At 41.1% G+C, this 22,359-nt stretch overlaps 1 protein-coding gene across 1 annotated transcript in view; it reads right to left on the reverse strand.

Annotated features, from left to right (window-relative positions):
- pcdh15b (protocadherin-related 15b) overlaps positions 1-22,359 on the reverse strand; it is a 214,316-nt gene that overhangs the window by 183,457 nt on the left and 8,500 nt on the right. Inside the window, exon 2 of the mRNA XM_042305961.1 lies at positions 4,244-4,302. The gene's annotated coding sequence lies outside the window, so the exon portion shown is untranslated. The remainder of the gene's footprint in view (positions 1-4,243; positions 4,303-22,359) is intronic.

Below are 22,359 nucleotides of genomic sequence, written 5' to 3' on the forward strand. Positions count from 1 at the left end.
AGTGTACCTATGATAACAATTACAGACCTCTACATGCTTTGTAAGTAGGGAAAACCTGCATAATCGTCAGTGTATCAAATTCTTGTTCTCCCCACTGTACCTGTATGTGTGTTTTCAGTATATCTTCCCAGAACATGAGTTTTCAGGATACCGTCTACATCATTGTTCATAGGCATTTCCGTGACACTTGAGCATTCAATTAAAGGCCTTTTCACACTACATTGTACTTAGCCAGAGGCTAGACTGGCCCTAGGCTAGCTTAGTCTGTGTTCACACAAGCATTTGTTAACCCTGGGCTAAGTTTAGCACTGGGCAAAAAATGCACACTTGTATGCCACAGATATAAGCAATACGACATCATTAACACAGGTCCAGCAAAGTGCTCTGAGCGCTCCAAACCGCCAGAGAAGTAGAGGTGGTCTGCTGTTGTACTATATTTGAATTCACCCTCTCCTCAACGGCCCCTCTTCCAGTCCACTTGTCTCATGCCTGGCCACCCGCCCTCACCTTTCAAGGTCACTTGTCCTCTGTGATGAGGGACGAACCTATCACTCCATTTTCTTTCACAGGGAAAACAACAGGTTGGTGCTGGATCAAATCAAATGGGTGCTGGATGTCTATTATTTCTGACAATTGAAGACTTAACATATAGCTAGTAGACAGATTCTGAGAGGCCTGGCTCTTGATTCGCTCCACCAGTGGTCACATACATAAGGATTTATAAAATATGACACAAAAGACATAACATTTTGCGATAAACAATGAGACATCCTGGATGAGTTCAAACAATGACATTGGGTGGTGGAAGAATTTCCAAAATCCTGGTAAAAAAATTTTTTTGAAATTATATATATATATATATATATATACAGTGCCTTGCGAAAGTATTCAGCCCCCTTGAACTTTGCGACCTTTTGCCACATTTCAGGCTTCAAACATAAAGATATAAAACTGTATTTTTTTGTGAAGAATCAACAACAAGTGGGACACAATCATGAAGTGGAACGACATTTATTGGATATTTCAAACTTTTTTAACAAATCAAAAACTGAAAAATTGGGCGTGCAAAATTATTCAGCCCCTTTACTTTCAGTGCAGCAAACTCTCTCCAGAAGTTCAGTGAGGATCTCTGAATGATCCAATGTTGACCTAAATGACTAATGATGATAAATACAATCCACCTGTGTGTAATCAAGTCTCCATATAAATGCACCTGCACTGTGATAGTCTCAGAGGTCCGTTAAAAGCGCAGAGAGCATCATGAAGAACAAGGAACACACCAGGCAGGTCCGAGATACTGTTGTGAAGAAGTTTAAAGCCGGATTTGGATACAAAAAGATTTCCCAAGCTTTAAACATCCCAAGGAGCACTGTGCAAGTGATAATATTGAAATGGAAGGAGTATCAGACCACTGCAAATCTACCAAGACCTGGCCGTCCCTCTAAACTTTCAGCTCATACAAGGAGAAGACTGATCAGAGATGCAGCCAAGAGGCCCATGATCACTCTGGATGAACTGCAGAGATCTACAGCTGAGGTGGGAGACTCTGTCCATAGGACAACAATCAGTCGTATATTGCACAAATCTGGCCTTTATGGAAGAGTGGCAAGAAGAAAGCCATTTCTTAAAGATATCCATAAAAAGTGTTGTTTAAAGTTTGCCACAAGCCACCTGGGAGACACACCAAACATGTGGAAGAAGGTGCTCTGGTCAGATGAAACCAAAATTGAACTTTTTGGCAACAATGCAAAACATTATGTTTGGCGTAAAAGCAACACAGCTCATCACCCTGAACACATCATCCCCACTGTCAAACATGGTGGTGGCAGCATCATGGTTTGGGGCTGCTTTTCTTCAGCAGGGACAGGGAAGATGGTTAAAATTGATGGGAAGATGGATGGAGCCAAATACAGGACCATTCTGGAAGAAAACCTGATGGAGTCTGCAAAAGACCTGAGACTGGGACGGAGATTTGTCTTCCAACAAGACAATGATCCAAAACATAAAGCAAAATCTACAATGGAATGGTTAAAAAATAAACATATCCAGGTGTTAGAATGGCCAAGTCAAAGTCCAGACCTGAATCCAATTGAGAATCTGTGGAAAGAACTGAAAACTGCTGTTCACAAATGCTCTCCATCCAACCTCACTGAGCTCGAGCTGTTTTGCAAGGAGGAATGGGGAAAATTTCAGTCTCTCGATGTGCAAAACTGATAGAGACATACCCCAAGCGACTTACAGCTGTAATCGCAGCAAAAGGTGGCGCTACAAAGTATTAACTTAAGGGGGCTGAATAATTTTGCACGCCCAATTTTTCAGTTTTTGATTTGTTAAAAAAGTTTGAAATATCCAATAAATGTCATTCCACTTCATGATTGTGTCCCACTTGTTGTTGATTCTTCACAAAAAAATACAGTTTTATATCTTTATGTTTGAAGCCTGAAATGTGGCAAAAGGTCGCAAAGTTCAAGGGGGCCGAATACTTTCGCAAGGCACTGTATATATATATATATTAAAATATAGTCTTTGTCTCTCAAAATCATTGTAATATGGTTCACCTTAAAACCCAGAATGAAAATGATTCAAATCTAAATGTAAAAATTCAACCAGAGTGCCCTTAGATTGTGGGAAAAGGCCGCACTTGACAGTTGCACTTGAATCATTCCCATTGTGAATGGCTCGGCTCACTATGATATGAAACCACACACTATTGCAGAGACCTTGATATTACTGGCCGTCATTGATATTACTGGCCGCAATTGATATGGTGGAAACCATGTGTGGAGAGGCAGGCAGAGGTACAGAAACTCACGTCAATACCTTTGTCAAATAACACTATGAAACTAAGAAGTTAGGCTATAACTAGAAATGAAGAGGAAATTCCTACTGAACGACTCAAACTCCCCACCATATGTTCTCCAAATGGACTTAGCTGTGAGGGCCTAGATGCCCATGCATTGACTTTTGTTCGCTACACGTCGGGGTATGCTATTCACGAGGACAAATTGTTCGGTCTCACGATTCTCAAGCATTAATCGGCACAGGGGATTTTCAGTGTGCTGCGTGGCTGGATTCACGAATTGAATGGTGGGCTTTTACACAGATGGGGCTCCATCTATGGCGGAATGGTGGACAGGCCTCTGCATTCTAGTTAAGAACATGTCTATCTCTGCCATATGGACGCATTGTATGACACACCCACTGAGCTATAATGGACACACCCACTGAGCTATAATGGACACACCCACTGAGCTATAATGGACACACCCACTGAGCTATAATGGACACACCCACTGAGCTATAATGGACACACCAAGAGCAACTGGTGGCAAAAGAACTGAGTGCAGAACTCTGAGAAAAGCAGCAGGTAACTTTGATTGTAAACTACATTGCTCACACACCTGTTCGCAAAACTATGTGGAGCTATGTGATCAGACATATGAGGCTTGGTGATTATCGAGGGGGAGTTTTGGAGAAAAAAAAAATGTAATTGAGAGAGGAACTTTTGTCATTTGCAATGGATGTAAAAAAGAGACTTTGTTGACTTTCTGTGTAAAAAAATAAATGTGTCTCCTTGCCTATGTAACAGACTTACTGAACTGAATGCGGGCATGCAGCAGAAATACCCAAGAATGTGACAGATGATTGACCAAATCTGTTTCACTGTGATCCTGGCTTAGTTGACATGGCGGTAAGTGAAATCGAACAGCTGATCGAGCTGTCAAGTGACTGAATGCTGCAGCCAACGCATTTACGGGTCACTACGGAGGAGTTCCTAACTCAAAGGGAATACTGTGCCGTCTCCCTCCAAGTATTCAAACTCATCGTACGCTGATTCAGTGCTCCCGTCTGCATTACAAAAAAAAAGTATTGATCGATGGTTGGATGTGACAGGAGAGATGAGGTGCGCACTGACTCTGAGAAGCTCCGACGTGACACGCATCAATCACACCCATCTCTTAGTGGTGGTGAGTATAAGATCAATTCTGTCAGACTAATTTGCAATTGACTGTCATAGGCCCACATTAAAAGAATACAGTATGATTGGCTGTTAAAAAAAAAAGTTAAAGAAAGCATGGGCTGTTAATTACATCATTTTTTTTCTCACATGGTTTGGGTCGCGAGAATTTTCAGATACAAACTGGGGTTGTGGGCCAAAAAAAGTTTGGGGAGCCCTAGCAAGGCTGGCATCAAGAATGATATTCAGATGGTAAAACAAGAAACAAGGAAGATCAAGACTTACCTAGGTTGTTTCTTCTTGATCAAAAAGCATGTCTTTCCTCTTGGGCACAATGCCAGCACCTGCAAGAGAGAAGTTTATTATGGTTTTGAGCAACATTTTAAAATGTGAATCAAGTTTCAAATTTCAATGTGGAAATTACAAACTTCAAAGTGGAAATTACAAACAGCTTTTTTAAACTGCAAATACAGTACACGTTTTAAAATTCCTTGCATTGCAGGAACATTCTCCTGCACCAGGCTGATCAAATTAAGACCCTACATCTGTAGTGATGGCTGGTTCGAGGATTGTTGGTTGAGTGATGCTCAATGTGTTTGTTAATCAAACATCTAGAGGCCAAAACTGACAGCTGATTAAAAGCTCTGTATGCATTCTCTATGTGAAGACAACGTCCTATAGATAAAGACAAACATATAAGTTCCATGGATGAAGACAATCATTGCTGTTTTGAACATTACAGGGTAATGTCACCCATGACAACCGCCTCAACCGTCCCAAGCAATGATTGATGAGAAATGTGACTTTTCACTGTTTTCTCAAAGGTCACACCTCCATCCTATTAAGAAGGATATATCTTTTATGTCAGAAGAAATGAGCGGGAAAGCAGCTGACAACGATGGGCATTGGGCAACAATTTCTCCTCCCCTTCAGGGTTAATGCCTGCTGTGGGGAGATAATGAAGAATTATAGGCTGTATGAACCTGAAACCCATGTTTTCCTTGGTTTTAATTAGCTGTCAAGCACTGTTTATACAGGCAGTCTAACTCATATCTTTTTTCTAAAATATATATATTTTTTAAAAACCTTTATTTAACTGGGCAAGTCAGTTAAAAACAAACTCATATTTACAATGACAGCCTACACAGGCCAAACCCTAACAACGCTGGGCCAATTGTGCGTCGCCCTGAGACTCCAAATCACGTCCGGTTGTGGTACAGCCTGAGACGCAGTGCCTTCGAACGCAGCACCACTCGGGAGCTAATTGTCCCATTTACCAATCACATCGGATCTTTTCAGAGCTGATCTGTATGGTCAAAAGGACAATTAGTGAAAAAAAAAATCAGAATTGGGTAGGGCTGGGTGGTATACCATATTTTATGATATAATGGTATTGATGCATGGACCGGTTTGGGTTTTTACTTTACCTTCTATAATGGTATTTGATCGTTTGGTTTGTTATATGGAATACGCTGTGTGTAACATGGATTTTTATAGTTTACCTCGCTACCTGAGTCATCTCTCTCCGCTCGATCTCGCACAATGCTGCTTTCCACACAGACCTGTCAATCAAGGAGTGCATTTGTTGTTCCTCGACCAGAGACACTTGTGTTGTCTGCATGGTCAATGTAGCGCATGCAACAATGTTGATGACAACGATACTTTTCTTCTTAATATAAACCCACTAGCGTTCTATAATAACACTAGTATTTTGTGTTTCTTACATCTGCAAACAGTTAGTTTGTCTTTTCTTAGCAAGTTGGGCCTAAAGCTTGTTAGCCGCTAATGCTAATTGCTAGTTAGCTGGCTAGCTAGCTAATAAATGTACTGAGTGAGAGCAAACATAATTAGCTATACAGCCTCATAACACCAGTGATGGTATAGACCTAAATCAGCATGTTGTTTGTGCAACAGTATCTTCTAAATCAAAGAGGAATATACGAAGCATGAATATGTTAGTTAAGTAGCTAAGAGAAAACATTCAATGTAGCCAAACATTATAGGGTTCCCTAGGAGACACTTGTCGACACTTTGGTTCCTACCCTGTCACAACTCCGCCCTGGCAACACTGCATTGAAAGTGCTCACTATTGTATTCCAACTATAGAATTTGAATAATCATTCTATTTCCATGATTCCAACTGTTCACCCAAGTGTTTTGCTCTAAATCACAAGTCAAATCGCAACTGTAACATTTCATTCAAAATAAGGTCCAGGTTGTTTGCCCATATCGTGCAACAATACGTGGCAGTATGGAAATGATCTCAAATTAGTGCAAGAAATGCATTAATGTATGAAAATGCTGAATAGTATTTGTGGTTGGGGTTTGATTGACCAGTATAAAACAATCAGAATGGAGAAAGGGCCATTGAAATCACTTAGAATGTATCCGTTGTCACTTTAGGGTTATGCAGTACTCATGAAGCAAATTTAGGACTTTTATTATTAAAAAACATCAAATATAATCAAATACCATCCATTTTTAAACATTTTAAATACCCTGATATGATATGTGTAAAGACAGGCAATGAGTGGCAGCTGGAACCGAAACATAAGTCAGAAAGGGGGAAGACATTTGGGCTGGGTAGATATACTGTAGATATTAATGACAATACGTATTTTATTTTCATGACATGCTTGGCTTTAGTGTTAAGTTAGCGTGGGGATACGCTAGACATCTCATTGATTAACTCCAATTGGAAAGCCACAGATATCCACTGGGATCTCATTTGGAGCTCATTTTACTACAGTACAGTAAACAAAAGCTACAGTGTACAGATCATTATTACAGGAGCTGGCAAAATCATAAAAAATTCACATACAGTGCCTTCAGAAAGCATTCACACCCCTTGACATTTTCCAAATGTTCTTGTGTTACAGCCTGAATTGAAAATGTATTAAATTGAAAAATGTTGTCACTAGCCTACACATACACCATAATTCCAAATTGGAATTGTCTTTTTTGAAATGTTTACAAATTAATTAAACATGAAAAGCTGAAATGTCTTGAGTCAATATGTATTCAACCCTTAAATAAGCCTAAATAAGTTCAGGAGTGAAGAGTTGCTTAACAAGTCACAAAATAAGTTGCATGGGCTGACTGTGTGTGCAATAATAGTGTTTAACATAATTATTTCATGACTATCTCATCTCTGTACACCACACAAACAATTATCTGTAAGGTCCCTCAGTTGAGCAGTCCAGGGAGGTTTTCCAATGCCTTGCAAAGGAAGGGCACTTATTGCTAGACGGGTAAACCTTTTAAAAAGCAGACATTGAATATCATGGCGCATGGTGCAGTTACCGATTACACTTTAGATGGTGTATCAACACACTCAGTCACTACAAAGACACAGGTGTCCTTTCTAACTCAGTTGTCTGAAAGGAAGGAAACTGGTCAGGGATTTCACCATGAGGCCCATGTTGACCTTAAAACAGTTAGAGAGTTTAATGGCTGTGATAGGAGAAAACTGCAACAAGGCACTAAAGTAATGCTGCAAAAACCGTGGTAAAGCAATTAACTTTTTGTCCTGAATACAAAGTGTTATATTTGAGGCAAATTCAAGGACTAGGGAGTTTTCAGGATGAAAGGGAAACGGAATGGAGCTAAGCACAGGCAAAATCCTAGAGGAAAATGTTGTTCAGTCTGCTTTCCACCAGACATTGGGAGATTAATTCACCTTTCAGCAGGACAATAACCTAAAACACAAGGCCAAATCTACACTGGAGTTGCTTACCAAGAAGACAGTGCATGTTCCAATATGACAGAGCTTGAAGGATTTTGAAAAGAATAATGGGCAAATGGTGCACAATCCAGGTTTGGAAAGCTCTTAGAAGACTCACAGCTGTAATCGCTGCCAAAGGTGCTTCCACAAAGTATTGACTCAGGGGTGTGAATAATTATGTAAATGAGATATTTCTGTATTTCATTTTCAATACATTTGCTAAAATATCTGAAAACATGTTTTCACTTTGTCGTTATGTGGTATTTATTGTGTGTAGATGGCTGAGGAAAAAAAGATATTTAATCCATTTTGAATTCAGGCTGTAACACAACAAAATGTGTAATAAGTCAAGGGGTATGAATACTTTCTGAAGGCACTCTACACCGGATAGGTGCAGTGAAATGTGTTGTTTTACAGGGTCAGCCATAGTAGTACGTCGCCCCTGGAGCAAATCAGGGCAAGAGCCTTGCTCAAGAGCATATCGATAGAGGGTTCAAATACCCGAGCCGACAAGGTGAACAAACGACTTTTCGGTTACTGGCCAAACACTCGGCAACCTGCTGCCCATTATTTGGGGTCAAGATTTCAAGGTCATAGCTAATCATCCACATATTACTATATAAAAGTGTGGACAAGTCCTGTCCCAGCATATGCATGACATTATCAACCCTCTGAGACAAGACCACTCTTAACCGAACAAGATAAGCAATAACGCGATCCAGATATTAAACCAAACATTAGATTCTCTTGACTACTTCCCCTCTATGACATTTGCAGACATTAACAATATAGTTTAAAACTGACTGGGACATACAATTCTAATAATTTGACTCAAATGAGAAGGGGGAAATCAATGATCAATTTAAAGGTTAAGCCTTCTTAGCTTTCTTGCAGGGGCATAATTCTATTGATCTATCTCTGTTTATACGGAGACCTGATAGTCGGGACGACAGAGACTTAATCTTTCATACTCATCTACAACACAGAGTTAACCATTAAGCAGTACAGGGACCAATAGAAAAATTGTATTGTCAAAGTGCAACTAATTCTCTACAAACAACTTCGACAATGCATGGGCTTTCACCTCAGAACAAGTCATTCAACATGCTACCTTGTTGCCATCCGTCATCAGCCAATTGTTAACACTTCTAATATTCGGAACTACATTTTGCTCATCTTCACCTTTTTGGGGAACAAACCTATTTAAAAGCTACAACACTTATACCAAAACTCTCAATTCTTCATTTCTGGAAAGATACCTTCTACTTTTAGACTGTGAGCGAACAAAATTGAACTGAGCGTGCGAAAAACTTGCTCATCCTTCAAAAAGACAACAGCAATCTCCCCCTCTCTCTGGAGACTGCAGCCATTCATCTAACGTGCACCATGGGCCCTTCACTTTGTGTTCTGCTACCATCTCCCTTCGACTACTCAACAAGACTGAGCTAATACCAACACCACAGTCTACAAAATGCCTTTCAGCCTTCTGAGGCATGAGCTGACTGTTTTCTTTTTATATTAAAAAGTGGAAATACGTCACATGGCAACCATTCAAAATTTAAAGGCTTTTAATAACAGACATACTAAACTCACCAAAAAAAGAAACGTCCTCTCACCTGTCAACTGCGTTTATTTTCAGCAAACTTAGCATGTGTAAATAGTTGTCTGAACATAAGATTTAACAACAGACATAAATTGAACAAGTTCAAAATCAAAAGTAACAGTCCGAATCTGGTGTGGCCACTAGCTGCATTAAGTACTGCAGTGCATCTCCTCCTCATGGACTGCACCAGATTTGACAGTTCTTGCTGTGAGATGTTCTCACTCTTCCTCCAAGGCACCTGCAAGTTCCCGGACTTCTGGGGGAGGAATGGCCCTAGTCCTCACCCTTCGATACAACAGGTCCCAGATGTGCTCAATGGGATCCGGGCTCTTTGCTGGCCATGGTAGAACACTGACATTCCTGTTTTGCATGAAATCACGCACAGAACGAGCAGTATGGCTGGTGGCATTGTCAAGCTGGGGGTTCATGTCAGGATGGGCCTGCAGGAAGGGTACCACATGAGGGAGGAGGATGTCTTCCCTGTAAAGCACAGCGGTGAGATTGCCTGCAATGACAACAAGCTCAGTCCGATGATGCTGTGACACACTGCCCCAGACCATGACAGACCCTCCACCTCCAAATTGATCCCGCTCCAGAGTACAGGGCTCTGTGGAATGCCCATTCCTTCGACCATAAACGTGAATCCGACCATCACCCCTGGAGAGACAAAACCGCGACTCGTCAGTGAAGAGCACTTTTTGCCAGTCCTGTCTGATCCAGCAACGGTGGGTTTATTCCCATAGGCGACATTGTTGATGGTGATTTTTGGTGAGGACCTGCCTTTCCAACAGGCTTACAAGCCCTCAGTCCAGCCTCTCTCAGGATATTGCTGATAGTCTGAGCACTGATGGGGTGATTGTGCGTTCCTGGTGTAACTCGGGCAGTTGTTGTTGCCATCCTGTATCTGTCCCGCAGGTGTGATGTTCGGATGTACCGATCCTGTGCAGGTGTTGTTACATGTGGTCTGCCACTGTGAGGACGATCAGCTGTCCGTCCTGTCTCCCTGTAGCGCTGTCTTAGGCGTCTCACAGTATGGACATTGCAATTTATTGCCCTGGCCACATCTACAGTTCTCATGCCTCCTTGCAGCATGACTAAGGCACGTTCACGCAGATGAGCAGGGACCCTGGGCATCTTTCTTTTGGTGTTAGTCAGTAGAAAGGCCTCTTAGTGTCCTACATTTTCATAACCGTGACCTTAATTGCCTACTGTCTGTAAGCTGTTAGTGTCTTAATGACCGTTCCACAGGTGCATGTTCATTAATTGTTTATGGTTCATTGAACAAGCATGGGAAACAGTGTCTGAACCCGTTACAATGAAGATCTGTGAAGTTATTTTGATTTTTTTTAAATTATCTTTGAAAGACAAGGTCCTGAAAAAGGAATGTTTCTTTTACATATAATTAATACAGATCAAAATCGCTCTTCATGGTCCAAGTGGGTGGTTACTATAGATGGAAGATATAAAAGGGGCAGTAGCTGGCTTCTGAAAACAAAAAGTCAACTGACGATTTGATAGGTGTGCGGTTGGTGTGGTACAGAGTACTGAGTGAATTTACACTAAAATATAAAACTGCCTCCTGTGGCACATGGACCATCTGCTTTTTGACCATCACTGAAAATAAAACTTGTACTGGCAAAATGACGTGCTTTCTCAAAATGTCTCAATAGGTTTTCAAAAGAGCAGAGATTCCCACTATGAGCCACACCAACTGAGTTGAAGTGAACTCTTGGATTCCACCAAAGTGCATCTCCACACTTACTCCCAATATAACTAACATGAAAATACATTTGTTTTTTTCAGATGGAGGGGGGAAAAAATGCTATTACATTCTAGGGGGGGGGGGATTATATGTAGGTTTCTTAGGGCAGAAAATCATGTTGTGGCATTACCCAGTGCACTCGGAGAAGATACTGCAATGAGAGAGAGGACAGTGTTGCAGACTGGTTCCCATTCAGGGGAAATCAAGCGTTACCAGCAATTCACAGATCAAAAGGAGGAAGTCGCTGGAGGTTCTCTGTAAATAAGAAAAGCCTTCACATCCAGCATAAGTACTTGTCCTCAGATATATCTGATTAATGAAACCAATTACATGGTGTTTGCATAGCTTCTGCTCTGATCTACATAGCCTGATTGACAGCTACCTGTCTTGTGGTTCTAAATCAGAAAGCTGGGGAACAGACGAGGGCCAATAATGAGGGACCTTATGAGAAGCACCCGACATGGAGTAGGTGCACATTCATATGGGAAAACGTTTTTATGTTTATTTACTTATTTATTTAACTTTAATGAGTTCAAGTCCAACTGAATAGAATAAGAAAATGCCCTGTTAATTTCAGAATACTTATTTTTAAGCAGAGTGATCGTATGTTTGTTAACTGAAATAATGTAGTACATCTGCAGTTTACAACAGCATAACCATTTTGAAGGTGTTATACCACTTAATTGTAATTGAGACGGTATTATACTCCGAGACAATGTATTGATTGACATAACATTCTGAAAGCAGTTTCACATTCAGACAAAGGCGATGAGATTCTAAAACAATATTCTACTCCCTTTGTTGTCAGCTTGACCTCGTTTCCTTGTGATATACAGACAGTACCACACTGTGGGACTCAAAGTTGCCCTTCAGAAGTGCAAAGACAGAGATATGTCTTCAATTGCGGGTCATGATTCATCGAGTGGTCATCATTCATGCTGCTTTCCGCTGGGACTTTGCAGACCCACTGCCGAGGTGCAAAGCCAGATAAGTTACTGATGACCCCGGAGATAAAGCATCCTCATCTCAACAAAACAACTTTCTAAAAGAGGCATTAGAAGAGAAAGCCACATGAATAAAACACGGGTGATTATATTTTCCTTCTTGCTGAGACAGATAGCTCTATTTAACATAGAAGTGTATGCAACTTAGAAATGGCATAGACACATGCTTTAAAATAACGGATAACAGTAAAGCAAAGATCGGGGGTAATTATGTAAAGCAACAATATCCAAAAAAGGTCTACTGTTTGGTTCTGATATCGACTCTCAACGACTCATGCTGGAGGCAATATTTTCCTATCCAATACAAGGTCCTAAGCTTGGCAAACTATGGGAACTCGACTTATTATTTATCTCCTCTGATTGACAGTGCATGTTTACACTGAGCAGAGGACAGTGTTTGTGTGGATGACTGCCGGGCCTTTTTTCGCTGAATATTGGAATACTTTCACTCCAGGCAGCACAGTATCATCCTCCACAGAAGCATGGCCAAATATACTAGTCTCGGAAACGGGGACATGAGGGATTGTCTTGGCAACTTTGAAAAAAATCTTCCAGGGACAGTGCTCTTCCAACAGACAACTCTCCCAATAAATCACAAATTTGGGCAGGTGAGGCTTAAAAATGTGAGCAGGAATTGTGCTCTTGAAAAAGGAATCCCCTCCAAAAACATGGACAGAGGACACAATTTCAGACGCAGGTTGTTCAACTAATTATAGCTACAGCCATTCAGTGGGTGAAAACTGGTAACACCAATGTTAGTTGTCAAGGCTCATGCAAACTACTCAAACAAGCTAAATACACTCAATTTTGTGTCCAATGGGGATATGTACATCAGGGCACAAACGGATAAGCCAGATTTTGCTCATCCAGTTCCAACTATGCCAACCGATGCTTTGTGTCTGTGCAGACGTGCATGTCGGAACATTGTTAACGTGGGAGGCAACCCTTCTGCCGATAGAGACTACAAAGACAACAAACCATTAAATGGTTCAAATTAATAGAAGGCCGAAACGAAAACGGCTTTCTCTCCAGGTTGCTATGGCAGATGTATATATTCTCGCCGAGACAGAGTGAATGTGCTTTGTTCATAGCCTATAGTTGCGTTTCTATGTCTACCTGATCAATTCTAACAATCGCACACAAAAAGGATGAAGTAAAAGTGATGACATCATGTCCAACCACATGTTGCTGTATACAGACAGGCCCCTAAAAACACAGAAATCTAACAAACAACACTTCAAAGTTTGCGTGATTCCAGGTTGCAACGACAAGGATCAAAAGGTAACTATTTGACTGAGGCACAGTAATACATATTTTTCACCAAAAATAAAGGACTAAATCCAGGAATTGAAAATGTGACATCTCTTATTTTATCAACGGAGGGTAAAGATTACATCAAATTCTGTGTGTGTGTTCATGTCAGACGGTTAGGAGTGGATCTGCAGTAGCAGTGCTGTACACACAGCAGGCTATAAAACAAAGCCAGTCTAACATTTTCAAGCTAGCTTGTCACCTCACTTAGCACAGTCAACTTCTCTGTCGAGCTATAAACGCTAGCCATTTGTGATACGAGGGGGAGTTCCAAGCACTGAATTGGCCCATCATTTCCAGCCAGTGACAAATAATGTATGGTATTATTTTAACTTCCTTTGTCACACTTATGACAGGCCTGTCATAGCGTTTCATACGTCATTTGCGGTGTTCAAACAAGCATGTATCCTATTTAGGTTGAATAAAATCAGCCGGTGCACTTCCCCGATGGACTGTACTAACGCACACGGGTCAGTCGGGGCACCTCCTGATGGAATGTACTAACGCACACGGGTCAGTCGGTGCACCTCCCGATGGAATGTACTAACACACACGGGTCAGTCGGTGCACGCTCATCATACTACTCCATCAGAGGTCTTTATGCTCAAAGCCTTGGCACTTGAACTACCGACAATGTTGTTTTTGTCAATTAAAATGTCACTCTAGAGAAGGAGGAGAGCTAAAGTCTATGAGCAGACCTGTGCTTTAAAAATGTTTTTTTTTTTAATTGAATCTTCTTTTCTTGCACTGAAAGTGCTTTGAGATACGACTGAATTGTTCTTAGCAACGGAATTGTTCTTAGCAACTGAATTGTTCTTAGCAACAATTGTTCTTAGCAACAATTGTCCTTAGCAACTGAATTGTTACCATGCTGAGGACGTCCCTCGAGGACCACTAAATAAGAGAGGGTGGTGGAATATCTCCCTCCTGACTAATGATGGCGCACAGCAATCCCAGGGCAATAAAAAGGAGGGCCTTATTTTCGAAAATGTGATGCAACGAGGACAAAGAAAGGAGGACACAGCCCAGTAGTTTATAGTGAGTAATTACTAAACAAATCATGTTCAATAGTAACCTTCATGTGCCCAAGGAGTACCACAGGCTGATGAAACATTACATAGGGGGAGTTTATCTCTCTATAGATGAATTCAACTGTATGTTAATATTCTTAAATAAACATCTCTATAACCAGTGGGATGAGGACAGATTCCCAGAGGGCAAGGATCTAATGCTTTTCGGTGGAGAGCAACGCTAGAGCAATGTCTTTAGAGACCGAAGCATGTCTCAGTGAGAGCTGTTTGGGAGATGTGAGAAGTGCTTAGAGAGATGTTAGTCCCTCCTACTCTGTATCTACTGTAGCTGGAATAATAGCCTCACACCACCCCCATGTTTAAATTGGTTGTCAGGACCCAACCTGGCAACTCTCCCAGATGGCTATTCCAGACCCCAAACTGTTACGCTGAACACTAACAGTCAAATGTATCCAGCCACTAGCCGTAAATGTAGTCTCTCTACACTGGCCCCTGAGTTCAAACGGATAATATTTCCAACAGACCGTGGAGCCTCGGGCAGTTGTTTAAGAGAGCTTGTCTTAAATCCACGATTAGGTACAGGTATTCAACCCAGCCATTTCCTCATGAAGAAGGTTTATGAATGCTGCTTTCCTCAAATTAAGTCTACATTTTTAAAAGGCAGTCAGAAGAGTGCATTTCTACCTATAAATATACACTAATTCTCGACAATCCTGTGTGGACTTTTAGGGAAAGGCATGGTCTTATCGGAGGGTAAAAAAATAAATCCTGCATCCACAGATTCCCTACTCAAATGGATTAGATTGGATTTTTAGCCCAGACTTCTTAATTGCATGTCATCCATTAACTTCAAAGTGGCGTTGACAAGAGTTCCAAGACTTTGCCGAATCTGTAAGCCCCCCCCCCCTTCACAACCTCATGCCTTGTACTCATTAGACACTCGGTCGCCTTATCCTGCTCTCTCCTCTTTCTCATGTAGCCTAGTACTGCCCATCACATTTCTTCCTCGATGTTTCTTGCTTTGAGAAGAATTAGAACTCAAATGTTAAAGACTGCTTGTAGGAATCAACCCAAATTAGGTACGATGCCATCTCCACCTCTGATCCTGTATCCACCATGAGGCTATGTACCGTAACTATCTGTGTGGTATCATTTTTGGTACGGTGTCAATTTTATATGTTGTCACCTTGACGCTAGAGAGTGGCCAAAAACCTTGACTAATCCTGAGTCTATTTCCCAGCTTGGTTTCATGAAACAGGATGTACAAGTGTACAGAACACCCACAGAGAAATATCACAACAAAAATGCCAGAGAGGACTGATTTTAGAAGGGGAAAAAAGTATGACTCTGAAGGAGTTATCTTAAATGTTCTCGACTACAATATGATGGCTGTTTCCAAAAGACTAGCCTGTTTGCACTGCCTCTGACAGTTGGATGCCATGGTGAGAGATAAGGCGTCAACCAGTAGATAAACGCTATTTACCTCGCTTTGGCTCAACTCCTAGGTCTTCGGTATTTTACTCTTGCTCAGCTGAAGGGATATGAGGAGTCTGAAGAGATATTTCTGGAGAAGTGATTCACACTTATTAATATTTTAGTATTATTAAATGATAGACATGAATGATTGGTATCCTACTGTATTATTAACACCATGTTAAAGATAGTAAATCACCAGATAAATATGTTTGGTACCGTCAACTTGACCGCATCAAAATTCTTCATGTGCCCACTGAACAGATTTGAAAAAGGTCATCAGTCATTCATATAGTCCTAGAGCTTGTCGACTGGGGCCCTAAACTGGTCTGATAGAGACCTTTCATGTTACAGTTTTAGTCGGAGTACTGGTACGGGTAGTGGAAGTAACAGTAGCAATGGTATTAGTGGTAATATAATGGTGGTGGTGGTGGTGGTCAGAGTGAGTAAGCTAAGGAGGCCTTACACTAAACGCCAGTGGAAAACACACTTCCTGAAAGTGCAGGTAAGACGCTTTTTCCCCTCAAAGATGCAATAAAATAGGGGCAATCTTCTCAGTCAAGCCTCCCTGCACTTGAATTGGAACACAGTGACAACGCCTTGACATTAGTAATATTACAGCACCACCCACCTCTTCACACTTTTCCATTTCACAATTTATACATTAAAGCACTCTGATTTTGTGCTTACACCCCGAGTTCCTCCCACGGCCATTACTGAACTTAATCATGCTATTTAATATGGTGCACATAAGAAAAACACAACCTCTGTCGTGCACATTTATTATCCAAGCTGGAGGGAAAAAAAGAAAGCACAGTTGTAGGATCTTAATTTGACCCGTATTGTTGCAGCAGAATAATCCTGCAGCAACAGGATATGAACAATTAGTACATAACGTTGCTTGATCGGTGGTTAGGCTATTAGCTGGACAAAATTACACTACCTGAAAAGTGCAATACTGCTCATAGAACTGTGCGTTAGGGCAGGGTTTCAGTGAATTTATCTAAATCACCAGGCACATCTGCATTTCTTGGGCTGCTGGAAAAGTCTCAGCAACAACAGAGTGGTCAAATTAAGATCCTATGTATGTAATGAAAAACAGAAACGTGGCTCTAGATCTGGGAGCGACAAGACAATAAAAGCCTCTATCTTCATGGCCCTAATGTTGAGAGACAGTATAAACACCTGTAACGATGAAGACATCATTCTGTATGTGTTCTCTTATGGTCATCTAGTAGTCAAACCAGCAGCATTTATGGATTAAGCATTGATCTGTTATGGATATCAGCATCATCCTTTGAGCCTTAAACAATGAGTGTATGATTGTAATGAGATGCATTTATCTTGCATTGCTCATGGTCGAAGCCTCCAAATAATTGCAAGTCCAAATGCATCCACATAAAACTCAAGACGGGAAACAAAACAGAAGTATAGGGCACATCTTAAACATTATCGGGGACGCTGCTAGCCCTTGAGAGCGAGATTCAACACGTGAGCAACTTTGAGGACCAGTTTTTTAAAAAAGGTCAAGAACGTAGCTAATTAGAATGGTTAGTGAGCCGAGTCCGGGTGCAGCAGAGATGGGATACAGTATCACCTGGCGAGATTGAACTACATTGCAGTGAGTGGATTAGCCTACCAGAAGGTGTCTGCGGAGACACAGTCGCGTGGCACAACATGCTTATGGAGAATTCCATTCTCCAGTAGATTGCCTTCCACATCCCTCCTGGGCAGTGGAAAGGAACGGGCGAGCGACAGGGAGGGGAAACTAGGGTGACGATTGTGCTTTGTTTGCATACCCTGGACATGTTGATTAAATCAATGGGTGATTTGTGACTGAGAGACACCAAATTCAGCAACAACATTAATTGCCTTGACTCTCGGTAATTAAATCTATATTTTAATTCTGACGATGTCAAACAATGAAATAATTGAAAACTAATGAATTAATATAAGGACGTAATTCCCCTCGTTCAATCTGTGCACATTTGTTTTCCAATTAAAACATTTCCTAAACACCTTCTGTGTGCAATTAGAGCCAACGCAAAGTTTGATAATCACATAATCATGGAGCCAAGAAAGCTGTCCACCTCACGCATGCTTAACAAATGGCCATATCTAAGGTCATTGTATGGCCAAGTAAGGTAGACGATGGAGAGAACGAGATAGGAATTACAACAAGCACAGATCCTATCTCGTCTCTATGATTGAGTAGCAGTCAATACATTTCTGCACCATACATTAGAAGTCAAAAGGTAGGCTTGCAGGCCGAAGTTTGAGATAAAACGGAAATACGTTACAGCTTTCCTGTCTTTCCTTTGACACATTCACCATCGCAAGCTGTAAGAAGATAAATTCATTAAATATTTACATTCAACATCCACAAAAATCTCTATTACAAATCCTCAACAGAGATCACATCAGTAGATTCAACAATGTTGATGGAAGAACAGTGTGTGTGTGTGTGTGTGTGTGTGTGTGTGTGTGTGAGAGAGAGAGAGAGAGAGAGAGAGAGAGAAAGAAAGAGAGTCTGAGTATTTGTAGGCTACAGTATGTAGGGTCCTATGAAATCTGTTTCCGTTTTGTTTTTTCACAAATTTTGTTGTCTCCGTTTTGTTTTTCCAGGCTTCCTTTCCCCCCCGATTTTTATCAGGTTCACGCTCTAAATCAAACTTTTTAATAGAAACAACAACAACATTGGATGTTCAGTCCACAACAACGCTTAAACCACATCAGGAGACCACTTCTGAGGTCTCGGAAAAATGTTTAAAAAAATTGAATTTTGGGGTGTAGTTACCCTTTAATGCAATTGTGCACGAGCAAGAGACCATTGTTTGGTTGGAGAGGTTTCTGTAGCGCTCATGTGACTGTAGAGTTTGCAAAACAAAATGGCCACTGGATAGATACAAGTAATCATGATGCTGGATCACTCTGCCAGGTAGGCATAGGTTACTTTGTAGTGAACATTTCATTTAGAAGGTGTTTGGGAAAGCCGTTCCATCTCTACCAGAGAAGAAGACATTAACATCCTCTCTAATGGCTACACAAAGTGTAGACATGCGCACGCCTCGCACACACAGACAGGGGCATTCATGTGCCATTTCAGAAAGATGCAGGAAGTGAATCACTGACACCTTTTGTTCATGTCATATGATTAACTTGAGCAAAAAACACATTTCTAATAAAGTTCAATACATTTAGTTGATATCCTAAATTAAAAATATATAGATATTTTACCCCTTTTTCTTCCCAATTTCATGATATCCTACTGCAATCCAATTACGATCTTGTCTCGTCGCTGCAACTCCCCAATGGGCTCGGGAGAGGTGAAGGTCAAGTCACACTTCATATACTTGACCCATCAAACTGCGTCACCCGCCAGCTTAACCCGAAAGCCAACTGCACCAATGGGTCAGAGCAAACACCATTCAACTGACGGCCAGGTCAGCTTGCAGGCGCCCGGTATGCCACAAGGAGTCACTAGAGCCAGATTTTATAGGGCCCGATGTAGCAATACTGTTGTTGGCCTGTCTATGCTCTTACAGACTGCAAACATCCTGTGTATGCGACGTAGTTCCTTGGTTTGCAGAGTCTTCTAGAGATTACGCAGCACAGTATGGTACCTTGTGAGCAGAGCGATATGGGAACAGATTTTTAGACTTCATACTAACAAGATATTCATCAGTCAGACTTTGCAGATGGGACCTCCTTTGCTATGCAGCATATTCTCTCTCTTTGCCTCTCAACCACCTAGACTGACACATACTCCATGGTCCTCAAGGAATAATCCGTCCCAAATCAACGTCTCTTGACAGTATAGCTTACCTCAAAAAGAGGTCTAAAGTAGAACTGAGTCCCCCATTTGGATCTCAAATCCCCGAAGACCTGGAAAGATTGGCAGCAGCTAATTGTATAAAATAACACGGTGCCAGTCTTTCCAAATCATGTGGGATTAAGATGAAATGCATAACGCATATAATAGGATCTACACAACAGATGGCGTGGACCACAGACTCAGCTTGGGGTAGTAAAATGTCTGACAAACTTTTATTCGGAGGGCAAAGTATTACTTCGCCTGCCATATGGACATGCGGTATTGAGTTTGTCTATGTGGTCTCTTGGCTAGTTGTGTATATACTGTACATCTTGCCCACTACACACCACACATGCCAATCTATTTGAAGACAAAAACATAAAGCAGGGACCAATGCTTCTTCTTACAATGAACAATGCACCTGTTCTAACTGTAAATATAGAGTTGGCTAATCAATTTACATTCATGAGCATTGATTACTAAAAAGATCAACTTCACAATGTTTCGACTTCATATTCATCATCTCCAGCACCACCCAAACATCAACATATGTGAAAATGGTGTGTTTCTATGTTTTGTAGTAAAAAAGATAGAGGAAGATAAGTGCTTCCAATGACATCATTGGTGTGCATCATATGAATTTGACCAATTGTGAGTAGACATTGTCTACTAATTGGTTGATGATGTCAGTGGAAACACTATTCTTTCTCTATCTTTTTTTAGTACAAATCATAAAAACACACCATTTTCACATATGTAGATGTTGGGGTGGTGCTAGAGATTATGAATATGAAGTCTAAAAATGTTGAGACCTTCTTAGATACATTGCAATGGATTTTCCAGGGCTCTCAGAACAGAGCAATTTGTTTCTAAATCCAAGAGCGAGCATAGAAAAGAAATAAGCTAAGCCATGTTGGGGCATACATCAGTACATATTGGATAAATACATATACAGTGGGGCAAAAAAGTATTTAGTCAGCCACCAATTGTGCAAGTTCTCCCACTTAAAAAGATGAGAGAGGCCTGTAATCTTCATCATAGGTACACTTCAACTATGACAGACAAAATGAGAAAAAAAATCCAGAAAATCACATTGTAGGATTTTAATGAATTTATTTGCAAATTATGGTGGAAAATAAGTATTTGGTCACCTACAAACAAGCAAGATTTCTGGCTCTCACAGACCTGTAACTTCTTCTTTAAGAGGCTCCTCTGTCGTCCACTCATTACCTGTATTAATGGCACCTGTTTGAACTTGTTATCAGTATAAAAGACACCTGTCCACAACCTCAAACAGTCACACTCAACTCCACTATGGCCAAGACCAAAGAGCTGTCAAAGGACACCAGAAACAAAATTGTAGACATGCACCAGGCTGGGAAGACTGAATCTGCAATAGGTAAGCAGCTTGGTTTTGAAGAAATCAACTGTGGGAGCAATTATTAGGAAATGGAAGACATACAAGACCACTGATAATCTCCCTCGATCTGGGGCTCCACGCAAGATCTCACCCCGTGGGGTCAAAATGATCTCAAGAACGTTGAGCAAAAATCCCAGAACCACACGGGGGGACGTAGTGAATGACCTGCAGAGAGCTGGGACCAAAGTAACAACGCCTACCATCAGTAACACACTACGCCGTCAGGGACTCAAATCCTGCAGTGCCAGACATGTCCCCCTGCTTAAGCCAGTACATGTCCAGGCCCGTCTGAAGTTTGCTACAGAGAATTTGGATGATCCAGAAGAACATTGGGAGAATGTCATATGGTCAGATGAAACCAAAATAGAATTTTTTGGTAAAAACTCAACTCGTCGTGTTTGGAGGACAAAGAATGCTGAGTTGCATCCAAAGAACACCATACCTACTGTGAAGCATGGGGGTGGAAACATCATGCTTTGGGGCTGTTTTTCTGCAAAGGGACCAGGACGACTGATCCATGTAAAGGAAAGAATGAATGGGGCCATGTAGCGTGAGATTTTGAGTGAAAACCTCCTTCCATCAGCAAGGGCATTGAAGATGAAACGTGGCTGGGTCTTTCAGCATGACAATGATCCCAAACACACCGCCCAGGCAACGAAGGAGTGGCTTCGTAAGAAGCATTTCAAGGTCCTGGAGTGGCCTAGCCAGTCTCCAGATCTCAACCCCATAGAAAATCTTTGGAGGGAGTTGAAAGTCTGTGTTGCCCAGCAACAGCCCCAAAACATCACTGCTCTAGAGGAGATCTGCATGGAGGAATGGGCCAAAATACCAGCAACAGTGTGTGAAAACCTTGTGAAGACTTACAGAAAACGTTTGACCTCTGTTATACACCCTTTGTTGGCAATGACAAAGTATTGAGATAAACTTTTGTTATTGACCAAATACTTATTTTCCACCATCATTTGCAAATAAATTCATAAAAAATCCTACAATCTGATTTTCTGGATTTTTTTTTCTAATTTTGTCTGTCATAGTTGAAGTGTACCTATGATGAAAATTACAGGCCTCTCATCTTTTTAAGTGGGAGAACTTGCACAATTGGTGGCTGACTAAATACTTTTTTGCCCCACTGTATATATATTTATTTATTGCCATGGATTTTAAAAAGGCCCAATGCAGCCGTTTTCATCTCAATATAAAATACATTTGAGTAGTAATTAAGTACCTACCTGTGATTGTTTTCAATTAAAATGGTCAAA

This window comes from Oncorhynchus tshawytscha, linkage group LG25, assembly GCF_018296145.1.
Source record: "Oncorhynchus tshawytscha isolate Ot180627B linkage group LG25, Otsh_v2.0, whole genome shotgun sequence".
Taxonomy (NCBI): domain Eukaryota; kingdom Metazoa; phylum Chordata; class Actinopteri; order Salmoniformes; family Salmonidae; genus Oncorhynchus; species Oncorhynchus tshawytscha.